We start from the raw sequence: 22,400 nt of genomic DNA, 5'->3' as shown, positions 1-22,400 counted from the left end.
GATGACTAGGGTGTCAACGTTGGATCTGGCTAAATATAGTCAACTCGCATTTTCTTTGTAGATGTCTTCTTCAACTCTGCCTCCCTCATCTGAGCCGATCATGGTGGAGCCAATCTCTTCCGCCCCTCCTCCCTTCGTCCCTGTTCAGCTGGAGCCCTCAAAGGATTCCGGCAAGAACATCGAGGGATCAGCCAACCCGGAAGAAACCGCGGGAGCTGAGGAAATGGAAAAGAAAGCGGAGGAAGCAGCCGCCAAGAAATCCAAGGCTCGCGCACGAGATAGCGAAGCCAAGGGAAAGTGGTGGCCCTGCACCACCACGGAAGCCGAACTCCGCAACCTCGAGGCGGAGGGATTCTTGAGGCCCGGATCCTGGCGTACGATTCCGGGTGCTCTGACTCCGGCTCCCGAAGTCGGGGAGATGGTGGTGACCAAGGCACTCGTCGAGCGGGGCTTTTCCTTTCCACCCACCGATTTCTTCACGGAAATCCTAAAGGCGTACGGGCTGCAGCCTCACAACATCTCGCCAAACAGCATATTGGCCATCAGCAATCACGTGACGCTCTGTGAAGGCCACCTCCGGATAAACCCGGATTTAAAATTGTTCCAATATTATTTCTCCGTCAAGAAGGAGATGATTGCTCAAACCTCCTCGCTAGCTACCTGCGGGAGTATTACGTTCAAGCTCCGCCCCGGTCGTGTCTACCCGCCAACTGACCGCCATGAGTCTGTCCGCTACTGGTCCGGAGGCTTTTTCTACTTGAAGGACATTTCTGATCCGACAAGTTCTAGAGTGCTACCGGATTTCAAGGATGGCCCCCCCAGCGAGACACCTGCCTGGTCTCAATGCCCTCACTTCTCCGAGTCGCCTCAACTAACAAGGGCGGTTCGGCGGATCTGCAAGTTGACAGAAGAAGGCTTGACAGGCAAGGACCTGCTGATTGCTGCAACACAACCAGTTAATCGTTGCACATCTTTGAGACAAGTTGGCCGTTTGATGCACAGGATTACCTTGATTTTTTCCGGGTTTACTTCGATGCCTCTATGAGAGACTATGAAGCCAAGGAGTTTTCCGGCTGGCACGCCAAAGATGCACTTAAGCGGATTCAACATCATCTTGTACCGTCGGAGATTTTCAAAGGTTTCTGTGAGGTCGCTGATCAGGTCGGATCCTTTCCGGGTCATGACCGTGATGTCGTCGACGTATGCGTGCACGTTCCGGCCAATTTGGTCCTTCAGGCATCGCTGCATCGTACGTTGGTAGGTGGCACCTGCGTTTTTCAAACCAAACGGCATGGTGACGTAGCAGTAAGTGCCAAAGGGTGTGATGAATGAGGTCGCCTTTTGGTCGGACTTCTTCATCCGGATCTGATGATACCTGGAATATGCGTCAAGAAAACACAGAAGTTCCACCCCAGCCGTCGAATCAATGACTTGGTCAATGCGCGGCAAGGGGAACGGATCCTTCGGACAATGCTTATTCAAGCCGGAGTAATCGATGCACATTCTTAGTATTTCAGAATTCTTTTTTGGGTACAAGGACGGGATTTGCGACCCAATTAGTATGGATAACTTCTATTACAAAACCTGCCTCTAGTAACTTTGCTAGTTCCATCCCTATGGCGCGGCGCTTCTTGTCACCAAAGCGTCGCATAGCTTGCTTCACCGGTTTGGCACCCGGATTTATGTTGAGGTAGTGCTCGGCGAGTTCCCTTGGTACTCCGGACATGTCAGAAGGTTGCCATGCGAAGATATCCATGTTAACTCGGAGGAACTCGACGAGCACGCTTTCCTATTTGGGGTCCATGTTGGCTCCGACTGACACCTGCTTGGAACTGTCTCCTACCTTGAGGTCGACCTTCTTGGTGTCTATCGCGGCCCTGAACGAGTTTTTCTGCTCGGAGATCTGTTTCTTGGTGGTCTGCATCTCAGTCGGATCCACCGCGGCTCTGTAGCCTTGCAACTCCTCGTCGGATAACACAGATTCTGCGAAGGCGGCTTTGCCAACTTCGCACTCTCGAGCTTTTTTGTAGTCTCCGGATACGGTAATCATACCGTTAGGACCCGGAATCTTGAGCTTATTGTAGATGTAGCACGCCCTTGCGTGAAACTTGTGATAGGTGGGCCTGCCGAAAATGATGTGGTAGGAGCTCTTGAAAGGCACAACTTCGAACGTGATCATTTCTTCGCGGAAATTATTAACATCGCCGAAGGCCACGGGAAGTCTGATACTGCCCAGAGAATTGGCTTTTTTACCCGGAACCACACCGTGAAACTCAGTGTTGCTGTGCTTGAGCTGTTCCTTAGTAAGCTGCATCTTCTCCAGAGTCTCCAGGTACATGATATTCAAGCTGGCTCCACCATCCATAAGGCACTTGGAGAAATCAAACCCATCAATGCGGGGACTCACAACCAGGGCATAACACTCTTTTGGAATAATGGTTGGATGATCCGCCCTGTCAAACGTGCAAGGGTTTTCCGACCACCTGACATACTGCGGCAAGCCGGAACTGTGGCATCCAGGATCCGGAGAGCTGATTTGCTTGCACGGACTGTGGGCGTTCCGAGGAAAGTGTGGTATGCGCCAGCACTCTTTTTGACGAAGGGGTTGGGTTTGTTTGCTGCGGAAGCCTCTTTAGGATCTGGCGAAGCATCATCCTCATCCATCGCCTCGGAACTATCCTCGTCCTTTTCCTTGTTCTTGCCCTTGCCTCCTTTGCCGCGTGGGCGGTGCTTCCGGGCTCGCTTGTATCCTGCTTCCGGGTCGCCTTTTAGATCATTGACCCACTTGCAGTTCCGGTTAGTATGGGAGGACTTGCCAGTAGCCGGATCCATATGGGCCAGACATGGCATGTCCCGGTATTCTTCATATGTTTGGGGAGCGCGGAATCCAGCAGCTGTGACCTCGTCAGTGCGCTGTTGACCCCTGCCGGCTCCGCCTCCATGTCCGCGGCCTCTTCCGCCTCCTTGACCTCCGTGTTGGAATGCCATGGCGACCATGTCGGATCCGCTGCTCTTCTGGTCATCGGGGGGATTTTTCCGCTTATTGCTGTTGCTACCGCCATTATCACGATTTTTCTTCTGTTGGTGGAGGGGTATGGCTGTAGCGGCTAGTTCTCCTCGTGCGTCGTCATCGGCGGCGGAGTGAGTACTTGCAATGCCGATCATGTCATCCAGCGTTAACTTGTTTTCATTGTTCAGGCAAGTAAGCTTGTGCCGGAGTAGTCCTCCCCTTTGGAGTCCACCTATGAAGGCGTGCATGGCTGTGCTATTATCCACATTCTCACACTCGTTCCTGGTTGCTAACCATCGTGTGAGGAAACTCTGTGATGTTTCACCTTTCTTCTGGATACAGGCTTGCAAGTCGCTTGCTGTGGCATGTCTTTTGTAGGTGCCCCTGAAGTGCTTCTCGAAGGCTATCTTCATGTCAAACCAACAAAAGATGGTGTTTTTCGGGAGGTCACCGAGCCAAGTACGAGCTGGACCAATAAGGTACAACTGGAGCATGCGGCAAGCGATTCTCTGGTTCCCTCCGGCGAAGGTTACTGCATTGAAGTCGTCTTCGATCCAGGTGTCGGGCCTTTCGCTGCCATCATAGTGCTTCAGATTTCTGGGTAACTTAAGGTTCAAGCCTTTCGGATATGGCTCCTCTCGGATCATCCTGCCAAAGCACTTTGAGCCAATGTACTCAGATCTGTACTCGTTGAGACGTTCCCTTGCGTCGCGTGGGCCGGAGCGGGGGGACTTCGAGCGAGAGCGAGATCTCCGGCCTCCGCCTCCGCCTCCGCCTCCTCCACTGGGTGGTGGGGAGGGAGATTTGCGAGGGGGCCTGTGGGACCTATTGCTTCCGCCTTCGGATTCGCCACGCCCGTCGCGCTGCTGACTTCGGCTTCGGTGGCTGCCTTCCCGATGATGGCTGTCGCCTCCATCGTTCCGGCTTCTGCGGGGCTCCGGCTCGCGTTCTTCATTCCGGCTTCGACGAGGTTCCGGCGCATGCTCCGTGTTCCGGTTCCTCTGAGGGACCACGTTGTCGCGGATATTGATTCCGCCAGGCCCATGGGGCCTGGTGTTTCTGACTGGACTACGACGGCGAGGAGGCGGAGGAGGTGCCTGGCATCTTGGCGGAGGTGACGGGTTCCGGTACTTGTCTCTTCCAGTGTACATCGGATCCTTTCCCTTTCTTGGGTCCGTCGGAGGTGTTTTCGATGGTACCGGGATTGGATTTGGATGTTCTCTGGTCCTTCTTCTGCGCTCCGTGGATCCGGTGCACGATTCATCGTCACGATGCTGTCTTCCGGAGGTGTCCTTCTGCGCGGTGGATGCACATATATCCGGGTTGGATTCCAACCTGCGCGAAGTGTCTGCCTTACTCTGCTGCTTCATTGCTGAAGCTACCAGCGTGCGGAGGTGTGCGATGTCGATTTCCTCATCTTGCTTGGCCAAGATCTCCGCAACTTTCTTCATATTGTCCTTTGGAGTGGTGAGCGGCTGCTGGTTCGTGGGAGTTGCAAAGTTGATCTTTCGAGGGCCAATGGCCTCCCGGCGGATTCTATCTGCCTCCTTACTAGCGTCCTCCATCATGGTTTCCCATCGCGCTCGGAGTTTCTTAGCTTCTTCCAAGCATTTTGCGGCTTCACGCTCTCTCTTGAGGAAACTTTCCATCACTGCTCCTGCCTCTTGCCTTTCTTCCAACATTGCTGCTGCAGTGTTGGCAAATACTTGGGCGGTTGCCAGCATCTCCTTTCTTTTCGCTTCTAGAACTTCAGGATTGGCAGCTTCGTCCGGAGTTATGGGTTTGTTGAGGATTTCCGAGTGGTCGATGGCACCCCGGCCGGCCTGTTCGACGAGCTCATCTGCGGTCAAGTATTCCGTGTGGCCGGAGATGTGTCCTTCTCCGGGTTCCGGCGCGACGTGGTAGAGAGGCCGCGACGGCGGAGTCTCCGAAGTGGACGGATCCCGGAGTCCGACGGCGGTCGGAGTTTCTTCTTCAGTTTCCTGCTCCAGCCCAGTTATGGTTGCAAGGACCTGTTTAGGCGGAGCGGATTCCGCTTCAGCTGCCTCCTCATCCGTCAACTCTTTCATGGCTCGATCGTACTCCTCTGTGTTCATGGTGGAAACATCATCTGACTCTGGGCTCAAATTGCCCAGGATTGATTCTTCTTTGTCTCTGGCATCCTCTTGCTGATCCTGGGCGTCGCTGTCTCCGGTAGCCTCCTGCTGATCTGGGGCGTCGCTGTCTCCGGTAGCCTCAACCTGCATGGGTCCGGCTTCCTCCTGAGGAGGAGCGGTTCCTGCGGTATGTGCGAGGAAGTGCACGAAGTGGCACCTTTGCTTTTCTAACACCTGGGAGACCCAGGCGGATCTGCATTGGTCTTCCACCGTAATTTCCTGCTCAGGGGCGGATTGGGTGGGCTTTGAAATTTCCGGATCAGAGGCGGAACCTTCCTTAGGAAGCTCCTGCATCTCAGATCGGATCTTCGCGACAGCGTCCTGCTCAACGGCGGTCGCGTCAGCGTGGCTTACCATAGCGTTTTCGTCGGAATCGGCGGTCTTGCCGATGAAGATGTGTATCCCGCCAATCGGGACTATGGAGAGCTTGACGGGGTTTGTCCTAGCCGGAATCCAGCACTCGTCCTGAGGGACGATCGGAAAGTTGCCAGCGTATAAGACACGCCCCACGGCGATGGTGTCGCCGATGCCTCCGAAGGTAGAACCCTCCCGGTTCCGGCCTCCAGACGCCGCTGGCCCCACGGTGGGCGCCAACTGTTGTTGCCTATTCGATGGTACCTCAGAGGAGGGATCCTCACGAGGGGGAGAAGAAGTAGGGGCCATTGGGCGGAGAGTCCTCGGGACGGTGGTACGCGATTTACCCAGCTTCGGAACACCTGCTTGATGACAGGGCCTACTGCTGCTTGTCTGGAATTATCTGGGCGCTTTCGCGTTGTTACAATGGGTTGTGGTTGTGCTCCTTAGGGCTCCCAGGATCCGGCTTATAAAGGCGCCCGGATCTAGGGTTTACATGGAGAGTCCTAGCCGGATTACAGGTTGCCTAACTACGGTACAATGTCTTGCCGGATACGTCAAGGATCCGCCTTCCATCTATGTCGTACTGGATCCGGGTTCCTCATGGGCCTCCACGGATCCGGCTTCCTTCATAGATCTGCCTGGATCCGGCTCCCTGATCCTGGGCTGGACTTCATCCTTCATGATCAACAGCAACTGGGCCGCCCGATGGGCCGCATGCCACATCACCGTCCGTGGGCCACCCGGGCTTGCCGGATCTAGGCACTGTCGATGGTACATGCTGACGTGCGACGGGGATTGCAACGGCGCCAGAAAGTAGCTTCCTTGTGACGGTAAAGCACTCGTCCGTTGGGAACCCCAAGAGGAAGGTGTGATGCGTACAAAGACAAGTTTTCCTCGCAAGAAACCAAGGTTTATCGAACCAGTAGGAGATGAAGGCCACGTGAAGGTTGTTGGTGAAGGAGTGTAGTGCGGCGCAACACCAGGGATTCCGGCGCCAACGTGGAACCTGCACAACACAATCAAAATACTTTGCCCCAACTTAACAGTGAGGTTGTCAATCTCACCGGCTTGCTGTAAACAAAGAATTAATCGTATGGTGTGGAGAATGATGTTTGTTTGCAAAGAACAGTAGAGAACAATGATTGCAGTAGATTGTATTTCAGATGTAAAAGAATGGACCGGGGTCCACAGTTCACTAGTGGTGTCTCTCCAATAAGATAAATAGCATGTTGGGTGAACAAATTACAGTTAGGCAATTGACAAATAGAGAGGGCATAACAATGCACATACATATCATGATGACTAATATGAGATTTACTTAGGGCATTACGACAAAGAACATAGACCGCTATCCAGCATGCATCTATGCCTAAAAAGTCCACCTTCGGGTTAGCATCCACACCCCTTCCAGTATTAAGTTGCAAACAACAGACAATTGCATTAAGTACTGTGCGTAATGTAAACAATACAAATATCCTTAGACAAAGCATTGTTGTTTTATCCCTAGTGGCAACAGCACATCCATAACCTTAGAACTTTTCTCACATCGTCCTGCATTCAATGGAGGCATGAACCCACTATCGTGCATAAATACTCCCTCTTGGAGTTACAAGTATCAACTTGGCCAGAGCCTCTACTAGCAACGGAGAGCATGCAAGATCATAAACAACACATATATGATAGATCAATAATCAACTTGACATAGTATTCCATATTCATCGGATCCCAACAAACACAATATGTAGCATTACAATAAGATGATCTTGATCATGATATGCAGCTCACAAGATCTAAACATGATAGCACAAGAGGAGAAGATAACCATCTAGCTACTGCTATGAACCCATAGTCCAAGGATGAACTACTCACGCATCAGTCCGGAGGCGGGCATGGTGATGTAGAGCCCTCCGGTGATGATTCCCCTCTCCGGCAGGGTGCCGGAGGCGATCTCCTGAATCCCCCGAGATGGGATTGGCGGCGACGGTGTCACAGTATGTTTGCTCGTATCGTGGCTCTCGGTACTAGGGTTTTCGCGACGGAGAGTTTAAGTAGGCGAAGGGGCAGAGTCGGGAGGCGCCCGAGGGGCCCACCCCATAGGCCGGCGCGCCCCCCCTCTTGGCCGCGCCGCCAGGTGGGGTGGTGATACGTCCATTTTGCATCACTATTTTATATCATAACTTGCTGTTATTCATTGATATATTTCATATTTAGAGATGATACTTATGTTATTTCATCTATTTTGCGTGTTTCATGATTATTGGAGAATCGCCCACCGGAGTCAGGATTCTGCTGGAAAAAGCACCGTCAGAATGCAATATTTCGGAAGATTAACAATTGACGGAAATTACACCGAAGATCTTATTTTTCCTGAAGACGAAGCCAGCCAAAAGGAGGGACCGAGGAGGGCCGCCATGGGCCCCCCCCATAGGCCGGCGCGGGCCCTAGCCTGGCCGCGCCGCCTTGTGGGGAGGGGCCCCACAACCCCCTTCGGCCGCCTCTCCTTCGCGTACTTCTTCGTCCCGAAAACCTAAGCTCCGGAAGGAGGATCGCGAAGAGACACAGCCGCCTCTACGGGGCGGAGAACACCAAAGAGAAAAGAGCTTTCCGGCAGGCTGAAATCTGTCGGGGAAATTCCCTCCCGGAGGGGGAAATCGACGCCGTTGTCACCGTCATCAAGCTGGACATCATTGGGATCATCATCCCCATCATCTCCATCATCATCACCGCCATCTCCACCGCTGCACCTCGTCACCGCTGTAACATCTAGGGTTGAATCTTGATTGTTTGATAGGGGAAACTCTCCCGGTATTGATTACTACTTGTTATTGATGCTATTGAGTGAAACCATTGAACCAAGGTTTATGTTCAGATTGTTATTCATCATCATATCACCTCTGATCATGTTCCATATGATGGCTCGTGAGTAGTTCGTTTAGTTCTTGAGGACATGGGTGAAGTCTAAATGTTAGTAGTGAATTATGTTGGGTAATATTCAATGGTTTGATATTTAAGTTGTGGTGTTATTCTTCTAGTGGTGTCATGTGAACGTCGACTACATGACACTTCACCTTTATGGGCCTAGGGGAATACATCTTGTATTCGTTTGCTAATTGTGGGGTTGCCGGAGTGACAGCAACCTGAACCCCCGTTGGTATATCGATGCAGGAGGGATAGCAGGATCTCAGAGTTTAAGGCTGTGGTTAGATTTATCTTAATTACTTTCTTGTAGTTGCGGATGCTTGCAAGGGGTATAATCACAAGTATGTATTAGTCCTAGGAAGGGCGGTGCATTAGCATAGGTTCACCCACACAACACTTATCAAAACAATGAAGATTAATCAGCTATATGAAGCGAAAGCACTAGACTAAATTCCCGTGTGTCCTCGAGAACGTTTGGTCATTATAAGTAAAAAAACCGGCTTGTCCTTTGTGCTAAAAAGGATTGGGCCACTCGCTGCAATTATTACTCTCGCATTTTACTTACTCGTACTTTATTTATCTGCTATATCAAAACCCCCTAAAAACTTGTCTGTGAGCATTTACAGTGAATCCTTCATCGAAACTGCTTGTCAACACCTTCTGCTCCTCGTTGGGTTCGACACTCTTATTTATCGAAAGTACTACGATACACCCCCTATACTTGTGGGTCATCAAGACTATTTTCTGGCACCGTTGCCGGGGAGTGAAGCGCTATTGGTAAGTGGAATTGGTAAGGAAAACTTTTACTGTACGTGCTATTTTTATTTCTGCCTGCTGCCATAATTCATTATGGAGAGATCTTCTCTTGAATTCCTATTTGGAAAATCTACTACTACTGCAAAGGTAGTGGATGAGGCGCCAGGAGAGAAAGAGGTTCCATATAAAATACCTATGAAAATTATTGAACGTGTTGTGGATAACCGCTATGAAGGGGATGGAACTGTCCATCCTGGAGATCATTTACTGTTTTTACATGAATTATGCGGGTTATTCAAGTGTGCAGGTATTTCTATGGATGAAGTTAGGAAGAAACTATTCTCTATGTCGCTGTCTGGTAAAGCGGCGCATTGGTATAAATTGCTGAAGAATGGGAATTCTCTTGATTGGAAGGATATTGTGCCTCTATTTTATTCTAAATTCTATCCTCCAAGTGAAATTCATAAAGACCGAAACCGCATATATAATTTCTGGCCTCATGATGGAGAGAGTATTGCCCAAGCATGGGGGAGATTGAAGTCCTTAATGCTCAAATGCCCCATTCATGAGCTTCCTGGTAATATCATCATTGATAATTTCTATGCAAGACTTTCTTTTCAAGATAAAACCTTGCTGGATACTACTTGTTCTGGATCATTCACACGCAACAAAGAAGAGTTTAAATGGGACCTTCTTGATCGGATTCAGGAGAATACTGAAGGATGGGAGAACAACAAAGATAGAGAGTCAGGTATAAATTATGATTATGAATGCATTGAAACTTTTATGGATACTGATAGATTTCGTAATATGAGTGCTACTTATGGTCTTGACTCTCAAGTTGTTGCAAATTTCTATAAAGCTTTTGCCTCTCATTTTGAATTGCCTAGGAAGAATTTTGATAAGTATCATGAACCGTATAAAGATAAAACTGATTCATCTATAAATAAATGTGTTGTAATTGAAACTGTTGATCATATTCTTCCTGAAGCTTATATTGAAAAAACTCCTTTCCCTGCTAAAATGAAGGAGTATTCTGTTATAAATAGTGCGGTTAATAAAAGTGCAAAGAAACCTATAGAACCTGAAGAGCAAATAAAGGTTGAACCTGCTATTGCAATAGTTAAAGATCTTGTGACTGAAAATGTAGAAGATGGTCATATTATTTTCTGTGAAGATGCTTCTAATATTGTTTCACATCCTAATAAGTCTAGGAAAACCAGTGTTCCTATGCTCTCTGTTAGAATTGGTGATCATTGTTATTATGGTTTATGCGATATTGGTGCAAGTATTAGTGCTATTCCTTATGAGCTTTACACGGAGATCATGCATGAAATTGGTTCTTGTGAACTTGAAGATATTGATGTGGTTATTCGGCTAGCTAATAGAGAAACTATCTCTCCTATTGGTATTGTTCGAGATGTGGAAGTTCTATGTGGTAAGATTAAATATCCTGCTGACTTTTTGGTACTTGGTTCTGCTGCTAGTAAGTCTTGTCCTATCATTTTTGGTAGACCTTTTCTAAATACTTGTGGAGCTGTTATAGATTGCAAGAAAGAGAAAATTGTGACTAAATTTGCTGGTGAATCTTATGAGTTTAATTTCTATAAATTTGCCAAAACTCCTTATAAAGCTGATTTGCCTAATAATGATTTTAGAGTTGAACAGTGTGCATCTATTGCTCTTGCTCCTAATAATCCTTTGCAGCAACATTTGGAGAATAGTGAGAGTGAAGTCTTTAGGGAAGAAAGGAATGAGCTTGATGAAATTTTCCTTCGTCAACCTATTCTTAAACATGATTTACCGGTTGAAGATCTAGGTACGACGCCACCACCAAAGGAAGATCCTATTTTTGATTTAAAACCATTGCCTGATAATCTTAAGTATGCTCATATTGATGGTAGGAAAATATATCATGTTATTATTAGTTCTAAGCTTTCAGAGTTTGAGGAAGAAAGGTTATTGGAAATATTGAAGAAACACCGAGGAGCTATTGGCTACACTCTTGATGACTTGAAGGGTATTTCTCCCTCTATTTGCCAACATGCCATTAATATGGAAGATGATGCAAAGCCTGTTGTTGAACATCAGCGTCGTCTAATTCCTAAAATGAAGGATGTGGTAAGGAATGAGGTATTAAAACTTCTTGAAGCTGGTATTATATATCCTATTGCTGATAGTAGATGGGTTAGTCCTGTGCATTGTGTTCCTAAGAAAGGAGGAATAACTGTTGTACCTAATGATAATGATGAGCTCATCCCTCAAAGAGTAGTTGTAGGGTATAGAATGTGCATTGATTATCGAAAAGTTAATAAAGTTACTAAGAAAGATCATTACCCTTTACCTTTTATTGATCAAATGTTAAAAAGGTTATCTAAAAATACTCATTTTTGCTTTCTTGATGGTTATTCTGGGTTTTCACAAATTGCTGTTAAAACTAAAGATCAAGAGAAAACCACTTTCACTTGTCCCTATGGAACTTATGCTTATAGGCGTATGCCTTTTGGTTTATGTAATGCTCCTGCTACTTTTCAAAGATGCATGTCTGCTATTTTTCATGGCTTTTGTGAGAAGATTGTAGAGGTGTTCATGGATGATTTTTCTATCTATGGGAATTCTTTTGATAATTGCTTGCGAAACCTTGATAAAGTTTTGCAGAGATGTGAAGAAACTAACCTTGTTCTTAATTGGGAGAAATGTCACTTTATGGTTAATGAAGGAATTGTATTGGGACATAAAATTTCTGAGAGAGGTATTGAAGTTGATAGAGCTAAAGTTGAAGCAATTGAGAAGATGCCCTATCCGAGGGATGTTAAAGGTATTCGTAGTGTTCTTGGTCATGCTGGTTTTTATAGGAGATTTATTAAAGATTTCTCTAAGATTTCAAAGCCTCTTACTAATCTTCTTCAAAAAGATGTACCTTTTGTTTTTGATGATGATTGTAAGGAAGCTTTTGAAACTCTAAAGAAAGCATTGACAACTGCTCCTGTAGTTGAACCTCCTGATTGGAATTTACCTTTTGAGATTATGTGTGATGCTAGTGATTTTGCTGTTGGTGCTGTTCTTGGACAGCGAATAGATAAAAAATTGAATGTTATTCATTATGCTAGTAAAACTCTTGATGCTGCTCAAAGAAATTATGCTACAACTGAAAAAGAATTGTTAGCTGTGGTTTTTGCTTGTGACAAGTTTAGACCCTATATTGTTGATTCAAAAGTTACAATTCATACTGATCATGCTGCAATTAGATACCTTATGGAAAAGAAAGATGCTAAGCCAAGGCTTATTAGATGGGTGCTTCTTTTGCAAGAATTTGATTTGCATATTATAGATAGAAAAGGAGCTGATAATCCTGTTGCTGATAATTTGTCTAGATTGGAAAATATTGCTTATGATCCTGTTCCTGTTAATGATAGTTTTCCAAATGAACAATTGGCTGTAATAAAGGTGAGCTCGCGAGATAGTCCTTGGTATGCAGATTATGCTAACTTTATTATTTCCAAGTACTTGCCTCCAACCTTTTCAAATTTCAAGAAAGGAGGAAATTCTTTTATGACTTGAGGCATTATTTTTGGGATGACCCACACTTATATAAAGAAGGAGTGGATGGTATTATGCGAAGATGTGTTCCCGAATATGAACAACAAGAGATATTGAGTAAATGTCATGGTACTGCTTATGGAGGACATCACGCCGGAGATAGAACCGCGCAAAAGGTTCTACAATCGGGTTTTTATTGGCCAACTCTCTTTAAAGATGCAAGGAAATTTATTTTATCTTGTGATGAATGCCAAAGGGTTGGTAATATCTCCAGACGCAATGAAATGCCTATGAATTATACTCTTGTTATTGAACCATTCGATTGTTGGGGATTTGACTTCATGGGTCCTTTCCCTTCTTCAGAAGGTAACACTCATATACTTGTTGCTGTTGATTATGTTACTAAATGGGTGGAAGCCATACCCACAAAAAGTGCTGATGGTGAGACCTCTTTAAGAATGCTTTTAGATATTATTTTTCCTAGATTTGGAGTTCCTAGATATCTTATGACTGATGGAGGTTCTCATTTTATTCATGGTGGTTTTAGAAAAACTCTTGCTAAATATGGTATTAATCATAGGATTGCTTCCGCTTATCATCCTCAAACTAGTGGGCAAGTAGAACTATCAAATAGAGAAATTAAATCTATCTTGCAAAAGACTGTTAATAAATCTAGGAAAAATTGGGCTAGTAAGTTGAAGGAAGCACTATGGGCTTATAGAACTGCTTATAAAAATCCTATGGGTATGTCTCCTTATAAAATGGTTTATGAAAAAGCTTGTCATTTACCTTTAGAACTAGAGCACAAAGCTTATTGGGCTGTAAGAGAACTTAATAAAGATCCTAAACTTGCCGGTAAGAAAAGGTTGCTACAATTGAGTTCTTTAGATGAATGGAGAAGTGAAGCTTATGAAAATGCTAAACTCTTTAAAGAGAAAGTTAAGAAATGGCATGATAGAAGAATTATCAAAAGAGAATTTAATGTTGGGGATAAAGTCCTATTGTATCGGTCTCGTCTCAGATTTTTTGCAGGGAAATTACTCTCAAAATGGGAAGGACCATATGTCATTGTGGAGGTGTATCGTTCAGGGGCAATTAAAATTAGTTCTCTGCAAGGCGATGCCACACAAGTGGTGAATGGACAAAGACTCAAGCATTATATTTCTGGAGATTCTTATAATGAAGATGTTGATGTTATTCAAGTAGTAACTCCGGAAGCTTTCATCAAAGGTCAAATTGACAGTTCTGCGGAGTTCGACTTTGAATAGGTAATAGCACTGGTAATAAAAAGTCTGCGTTTAACTTTCCGAACAATGTTTTCGCTGTTTTTGGAAAATATGAGGAATTACGAGATCGAAACGGAGTGGAGGAGATGCACGAGGGCGTGCCCCCATAGGCCGGCGCGGGCCCCAGCCTGGCCGCGCCGCCCTATGAGGACAGCTCCTCGGAGTCCCTCTCCCACTCCGGTTCGACCTGGTACTTTCCTTTTGTCGTGAAAATTTCTGCTATATAATCCCCCGGACCCCTGGAGGTCCGTATATCGTTTTCTCGTCGTGTTTTGTTCCGAGCTATTTTCTGCCAGATACTGTTTTCGGATCTAGAGCCACCATGTCTTCGTCGGGAATTCCGAAGGACAGCTTCTTTGAGGACGTCGTCAACCCGTACATGAACGAGCTGAAGATGCACCCCAAGGAATTGATGCTCGTAGATGGAGAATTGCAGATTGAAGATGTCCGGGGGCCTAAAGGAGAAGGAAGTTTGGAGGACAGGATGGAGAAACTAGAACAAGAGGTCTTCAACTACAAGAAGATGGCTGAGCGTGAAGTGGACATCTTCCACAAAATTGTGTCTGAACTTATTGATGGGCACAAGAAGGAGACCGCAAAGCTGTGGGACGATATCCTCTCGCTTCACGACACTACCAACAAACTCCAAGCTCAACTCTATGATGTTCAGAATCAAAACTGTGAGTATGAAAACAGGTTTAAACACATAAGCTATGCTGCTAGTTTCAGGATTCCTGAGACCAAGATGTCGTTTGTTGATGGAGAGCCTCTTCCTTGGAAGTCTGATGATGGGAAGAATTCACCACCACCACCGAAGGAGTAATTCATCATTGGTATTGGCACCCCCTTGGTTTTTTCCAAGCTTGGGGGGAGTGCCGCGGTATCACATCATCACTATCTTTTACCTTTTTACTATCAAGTAGTGTTATATCATGAGTAGGGAAGTTATCATATAAGATGGTTGTAGTGTGGAAGTATCTCTCTTTTAGTTAGTTATCTATGTATCCCTTGGTGTGAGTTATCGTTATGGAATATTAATGAGAAGTTTTATCATTTACATATTGCACACTTTATTTTAGTTTGCAGTTTCTGTTATATGATTGATCTTGTTGTTAGTATTGGTATCACTTTGGGAGCATTGAGCAAATCTATTTGGTTTTGGCAAACTTAGCATTGGTCAATAGCAACAACACTTTGAGGTTTAAGTAGAAAAGAGGGAAGTACATGTAGATATATTATTTCTTTATCTTTCTTTCTTGTTAGCTAATGAGTTTAGTATTCTGAAGCTAAGATTGTTGTGCTTACGAGGAAGATGCATGATTGTTTCTATCACATGAATATTTGTTTGTTTTCCCTCAACTCTTATGCTTGCTAACCAACCCTGCTAGCCAAAGACCTGTACTGAGAGGGAATGCTTCTCGTGCATCCAAAACCTTGAACCAAACCCATGCCATGTGTGTCCACCATAACTACCTACTATGTGGTATTTTTCTGCCATTCCGATTAAATTGCTTGCGTGCTACCTTTAAAAATTCATTCCTTGTCTTTGCAATACATAGCTCATGGGAAAGTAGCCTAAAAAACTATTGTAGTAAAGAATATGTCGCTTATGTATCTTAGTTCTTATAAGTTGCTTGTTGAGCGGTAACCATGTTTCTGGGGACGCCATCAACCTGTCACACCTTTGTTGAATATCATGTGAGTTGCTATGCATGTTCGTCTTGTCTGAAGTAAGGGAGATTTGCCATGAGTTGAATGGTTTGAGTATGCATATTGTTAGAGAAGAACTTCGGGCCGCCAACCAAAGCCATGTATCATGGTGGAAGTTTCAGTTTGGACATTAATCCTCAATCTCTTATGAGAATATGTTGAATGCTTATGCATTAAAGAGGAGTCCATTATCTGTTTTCTATGTTGTCCCGGTATGGATGTCCTCAAGTTGAGATCTATCAAAAACGAGAAATCAAATGCGATCTATCTCCTTGGACCTTTGTACAGGTGACATAGAGGTACCCCCTTGTGACACTTGGTTGAAACATATGTAATGCAATGATAATCCATGGAAATCCGAGCTAATTAGGACGAGGTGCGAACACTATTGGTATTCGATGCATGAGGCTTGCAACTTATAGGAGGTTTTATGCATGACACATATGAATTATTACTACCGTTGACAAAATTGTTTCCATGTTTTCAAAATAAAGAGCTCTAGCACATGAGTAATCCCTGCTTCCCTCTGCGAAGGGCCTATCTTTACTTTATGTTGAGTCAGTAAACCTATTTCTCTCTATCTTAAGCAAGCAATTGAGTTGTTGTGATCCAACCATTTATACTGTGATCTATTTAATAATGTCTTTTATTCTTCCTTGTTTAGTACAAGTTTTATCCGAATGAATATAGCTTCGAAAGTTATCAATGATTATGAGAAGATTATTATGATTGTGTATGCAAGTTGTGCCATATAAGCTTTAACATAAGAGCGCTGCTCGACAGATAAGTACAATCTGTTAATTGTTCTCTGACCAAGAACGAAGTTTGCCATCACCAATTATGATTTCCTATGCACCTTTATTTGCGATTTCCCTCTACTTGTCTCAAGTTGAATTATATGAAGAAGTTGTTCACTAGAATGTCTTGTGTGAATTAATATGATGCTTCTTGTCCGTATTTGGTTTATCGACTCTTCACTCCATAAACATGTGGTCTTGTTTACTGAGTTCAGTTTCGCTTGGGGACAAGCGAAGTCTAAGCTTGGGGGGAGTTGATACGTCCATTTTGCATCACTATTTTATATCATAACTTGCTGTTATTCATTGATATATTTCATATTTAGAGATGATACTTATGTTATTTCATCTATTTTGCATGTTTCATGATTATTGGAGAATCGCCCACCGGAGTCAGGATTCTGCTAGAAAAAGCACCGTCAGAATGCAATATTTCGGAAGATCAACAATTGACGGAAATTACACCGAAGATCTTATTTTTCCTGAAGACGAAGCCAGCCAAAAGGAGGGACCGAGGAGGGCCGCCATGGGCCCCCCCCATAGGCCGGCGCGGGCCCTGGCCTGGCCGCGCCGCCTTGTGGGGAGGGGGCCCACAGCCCCCTTCGGCCGCCTCTCCTTTGCGTACTTCTTCGTCCCGAAAACCTAAGCTCCGGAAGGAGGATCGCGAAGAGACACAGCCGCCTCTACTGGGCGGAAAACACCAGAGAGAAAAGAGCTTTCCGGCAGGCTGAAATCTGCCGGGGAAATTCCCTCCCGGAGGGGGAAATCGACGCCGTTGTCACCGTCATCAAGCTGGACATCATTGGGATCATCATCACCATCATCTCCATCATCATCACCGCCATCTCCACCGCTGCACCTCGTCACCGCTGTAACATCTAGGGTTGAATCTTGATTGTTTGATAGGGGAAACTCTCCCGGTATTGATTACTACTTGTTATTGATGCTATTGAGTGAAACCATTGAACCAAGGTTTATGTTCAGATTGTTATTCATCATCATATCACCTCTGATCATGTTCCATATGATGGCTCGTGAGTAGTTCGTTTAGTTCTTGAGGACATGGGTGAAGTCTAAATGTTAGTAGTGAATTATGTTGGGTAATATTCAATGGTTTGATATTTAAGTTGTGGTGTTATTCTTCTAGTGGTGTCATGTGAACGTCGACTACATGACACTTCACCTTTATGGACCTAGGGGAATACATCTTGTATTCGTTTGCTAATTGTGGGGTTGCCGGAGTGACAGCAACCTGAACCCCCGTTGGTATATCGATGCAGGAGGGATAGCAGGATCTCAGAGTTTAAGGCTGTGGTTAGATTTATCTTAATTACTTTCTTGTAGTTGCGGATGCTTGCAAGGGGTATAATCACAAGAATGTATTAGTCCTAGGAAGGGCGGTGCATTAGCATAGGTTCACCCACACAACACTTATCAAAACAATGAAGATTAATCAGCTATATGAAGCGAAAGCACTAGACTAAATTCCCGTGTGTCCTCGAGAACGTTTGGTCATTATAAGTAAACAAACCGGCTTGTCCTTTGTGCTAAAAAGGATTGGGCCACTCGCTGCAATTATTACTCTCGCATTTTACTTACGCGTACTTTATTTATCTGCTATATCGAAACCCCCTGAAAACTTGTCTGTGAGCATTTACAGTGAATCCTTCATCGAAACTGCTTGTCAACACCTTCTGCTCCTCGTTGGGTTCGACACTCTTATTTATCGAAAGTACTACGATACACCCCCTATACTTGTGGGTCATCAGGTGGCCACCTCGTGGCCCCTCTCCGTCTCTCCTTCGGTCTTCTGGAAGGCTCCGTGAAAAATAAGACCGTGGGCTTTTGTTTCGTCCAATTCCGAGAATATTTCCTGTGTAGGATTTCTGAAACCAAAAACAGCAGAAAACAGGAACTGGCACTTCGGCATCTTGTTAATAGGTTAGTACCGGAAAATGCATCAAAATGATATAAAGTGTATATAAAACATGTGAGTATTGTCATAAAACTAGCATGGAACATAAGAAATTATAGATACGTTTGAGACGTATCAAGCATCCCCAAGCTTAGTTCCTACTCGCCCTCGAGTAGGTAAACGATAACAAGGATAATTTCTGAAGTGACATGCTACTATCATAATCTTGATCAATACTATTGTAAAGCATATGAGATGAATGAAGTGATTCAAAGCAATGGTGAAGATAATGACTAAACAACTGAATCATATAGCAAAGACTTTTCATGAATAGTACTTTCAAGACAAGCACCAATAAGTCTTGCATAAGAGTTAACTCATAAAGCAATAAATTCTTGATAGAAGGTTTTGAAGCAACACAAAGGAAGATGTAAGTTTCAGCAGTTGCTTTCAACTTCAACATGTATATCTCATGGATAATTGTCAACACAAAGTAATATGATGAGTGCAAATAAGCAAGTATGTAAGAATTAATGCACACAGTTGACACAAGTGTTTGCTTCTAAGATGGAAAGAAGTAGGTAGACTGACTCAACATAAAGTAAAAGAAAGGCCCTTCGCAGAGGGAAGCAGGGATTACTCATGTGCTAGAGCTTTTATTTTGAAAACATGGAAACAATTTTGTCAACTGTAGTAATAATTCATATGTGTTATGCATAAAACATCCTATAAGTTGCAAGCCTCATGCATCGAATACCAATAGTGCTCGCACCTTGTCTTAATTAGCTCGGATTTCCATGGATTATCATTGCATTACATATGTTTCAACCAAGTGTCACAAAGGGGTACCTCTATGTCACCTGTACAAAGGTCCAAGGAGATAGATCGCATTTGATTTCTCGTTTTTGATAGATCTCAACTTGAGGACATCCATACCGGGACAACATAGAAAACAGATAATGGACTCCTCTTTAATGCATAAGCATTCAACAACAGATAATATTCTCATAAGAGATTGAGGATTAATGTCCAAACTGAAACTTCCACCATGATACATGGCTTTGGTTAGCGGCCCAATGTTCTTCTCTAACAATATGCATACTCAAACCATACAACTCATGGCAAATCACCCTTACTTCAGACAAGACGAACATGCATAGCAACTCACATGATATTCAACAAAAGTTGATGGCGTCCCCAGAAACATGGTTACCGCTCAACAAGCAACTTATTAAGAAATAAGATACATAAGCGACATATTCTTTACCACAATAGTTTTTAAGCTACTTTCCCATGAGCTATATATTGCAAAGACAAGGAATGAAATTTTAAAGGTAGCACGCAAGCAATTTACTTTGGAATGGCAGAGAAATACCATATAGTAGGTAGTTATGGTGGACAAAAATGGCATAAGTTTTGGCTCAAGGTTTTGGATGCACGAGAAGCATTCCCTCTCAGTACAAGGCTTTGGCTAGCAAGGTTGTTTGAAGCAAACACAAGTATGAACCGGTACAGCAAAACTTACATAAGAACATATTGCAAGCATTATAAGACTCTACACTGTCTTCCTTGTTGTTCAAACACCTTTACCAGAAAATATCTAGACTTTAGAGAGACCAATCATGCAAACCAAATTTCAACAAGCTCTACAGTAATTTTCCACTAATAGGTTCAAACTACATGATGCAAGAGCTTAAACATGATCTATTTGAGAGCTCAAAACAATTGCCAAGTATCAAATTATTCAAGACCATATACCAATTACCACATGAAGCATTTTCTGTTTTCAACCAAATAGCAATAAACGAAGCGGTTTTCAACCTTCGCCATGAACATTAAGAGTAAAGCTAAGAACACCAGTGTTCATATGAAACAGCGGAGCGTGTCTTTCTCCCACGCAATGAATGCTAGGATCCGAATTTATTCAAACAAAAACAAAAATAAAAGCGTACAGACGCTCCAAGTAAAGCACATAAGATGTGACGGAATAAAAATATAGTTTCACTAGAGGTGACCTGATAAGTTATTGATGAAGAAGGGGATGCCTTGGGCATCCCCAAGCTTAGATGCTTGAGTCTTCTTGAAATATGCAGGGATGAACCACGGGGGCATCCCCAAGCTTAGACTTTTCACTCTTCTTGATCGTATTATATCATCCTCCTCTCTCGACCCTTGAAAACTTCCTCCACACCAAACTCAAAACAATCTCATTAGAGGGTTAGTGCATAATCAAAAATTCACATGTTCAGAGAGGACACAATCATTCCTAACACTTATGGACATTACCCAAAGCTACTAAAAGTTAATGGAGCAAAGAAATCCATTCAACACAGTAAAAGAGGCAATGTGAAATAAAAGGCAGAATCTGTCAAAACAGTCCATAAAGACGAATTTTTTCGAGGCACTTAACATGCTCAGATGAAGAAGCTCAAATTGAATGAAAGTTGCGTACATATCTGAGGATTACTCACGAATTTTTTCAGAATTGTTAGATTCTCCTACAGAAAGAACAGCTCAATATCGTGACAGCTAGAAATCTGTTTCTGCGCAGAAATCCAAATCTAGTATCAACCTTACTATCAAAGACTTTACTTGGCACAACAATGCAATAAAGTAAAGATAAGGAGAGGTTGCTACAGTAGTAACAACTTCCAAGACACAAATATAAAACAAAAATTGCAGAAATAAAATAATGGGTTGTCTCCCATAAGCGCTTTTCTTTAACGCCTTTCAGCTAGGCGCAGAAAGTGTAAATCAAATAACATCAAGAGAAGAAGCATCAACATCATAATTTGTTCTAATAATAAAATCAAAAGGCAACTTCATTCTCTTTCTAGGGAAGTGTTCCATACCTTTCTTAAGAGGGAATTGATATTTAATATTTCCTTCTTTCATATCAATAATAGCACCAACAGTTCGAAGAAAGGGTCTTCCCAAAACAATAGGACAAGATGCATTGCATTCAATATCCAAAACAACAAAATCAACGGGGACAAGGTTATTATTAACCGTAATGTGAACATTGTCAATTCTCCCCAAACGTTTCTTTATAGAATTATCAGCAAGATTAACATCCAAATAACAATTTTTCAATGGTGGCAAGTCAAGCATATCATAAAGTTTCTTAGGCATAACAGAAATACTTGCACCAAGATCACATAAAGCATTACAATCAAAATCATTGACCTTCATCTTAATGATGGGCTCCCAACCATCTTCCAACTTCCTAGGAATAGAAGCTTTAAGTTTTAATTCCTCTTCTCTAGCTTTTATGAGAGCATTTTTAATATGTTTTGTAAAGGCCAAGTTTATAGCACTAGCATTAGGACTTCTAGCAAGTTTTTGCAAGAACTTAATAACTTCAGAGATATGACAATTATCAAAATCAAAAACATTATGATCTAAAGCAATGGGATCATTGTCCCCAATACTCCGAAAAATTTCAGCACTCTTATCACAAACAGTTTCAGCAGTTTCAGGCAATTTTGCATGCTTTGTATTAGGAGTAGAAACATTGTCAACACCAATTATTTTACCATTGATAGTAGGAGGTTTAGCAACATGTGAAGCATCAACATTACTAGTGGTAGTAATAGTCCAAACTTTAGCTACATTATTCTCTTTAGCTAGTTTTTCTTCTCTTTCCCACCTAGCATGCAATTCAGCCATCATTCTAATATTGTCATTAATTCAAACTTGGATAGCGTTTGCTGTAGCAAATGACTTAATATATTTATCTTCATTAGGCATAACTTTCAATTTTAAAAGATCAACATCAGCAGCAAGACTATCAACCTTAGAAGCAAGAACATCAATTTTACCAAGCTTTTCCTCAACAGATTTGTTAAAAGCAGTTTGTGTACTAATAAATTCTTTAAGCATGGCTTCAAGACCAGAGGGTACACTCCTATTATTGTTGTAAGAATTACCATAACCATTACCATTATTAGAAGG

Source organism: Lolium perenne, chromosome 5, assembly GCF_019359855.2.
Source record: "Lolium perenne isolate Kyuss_39 chromosome 5, Kyuss_2.0, whole genome shotgun sequence".
Taxonomy (NCBI): domain Eukaryota; kingdom Viridiplantae; phylum Streptophyta; class Magnoliopsida; order Poales; family Poaceae; genus Lolium; species Lolium perenne.
The sequence above is the reverse complement of the archived record's forward strand: the minus strand, read 5'-3'. Positions refer to the sequence as shown.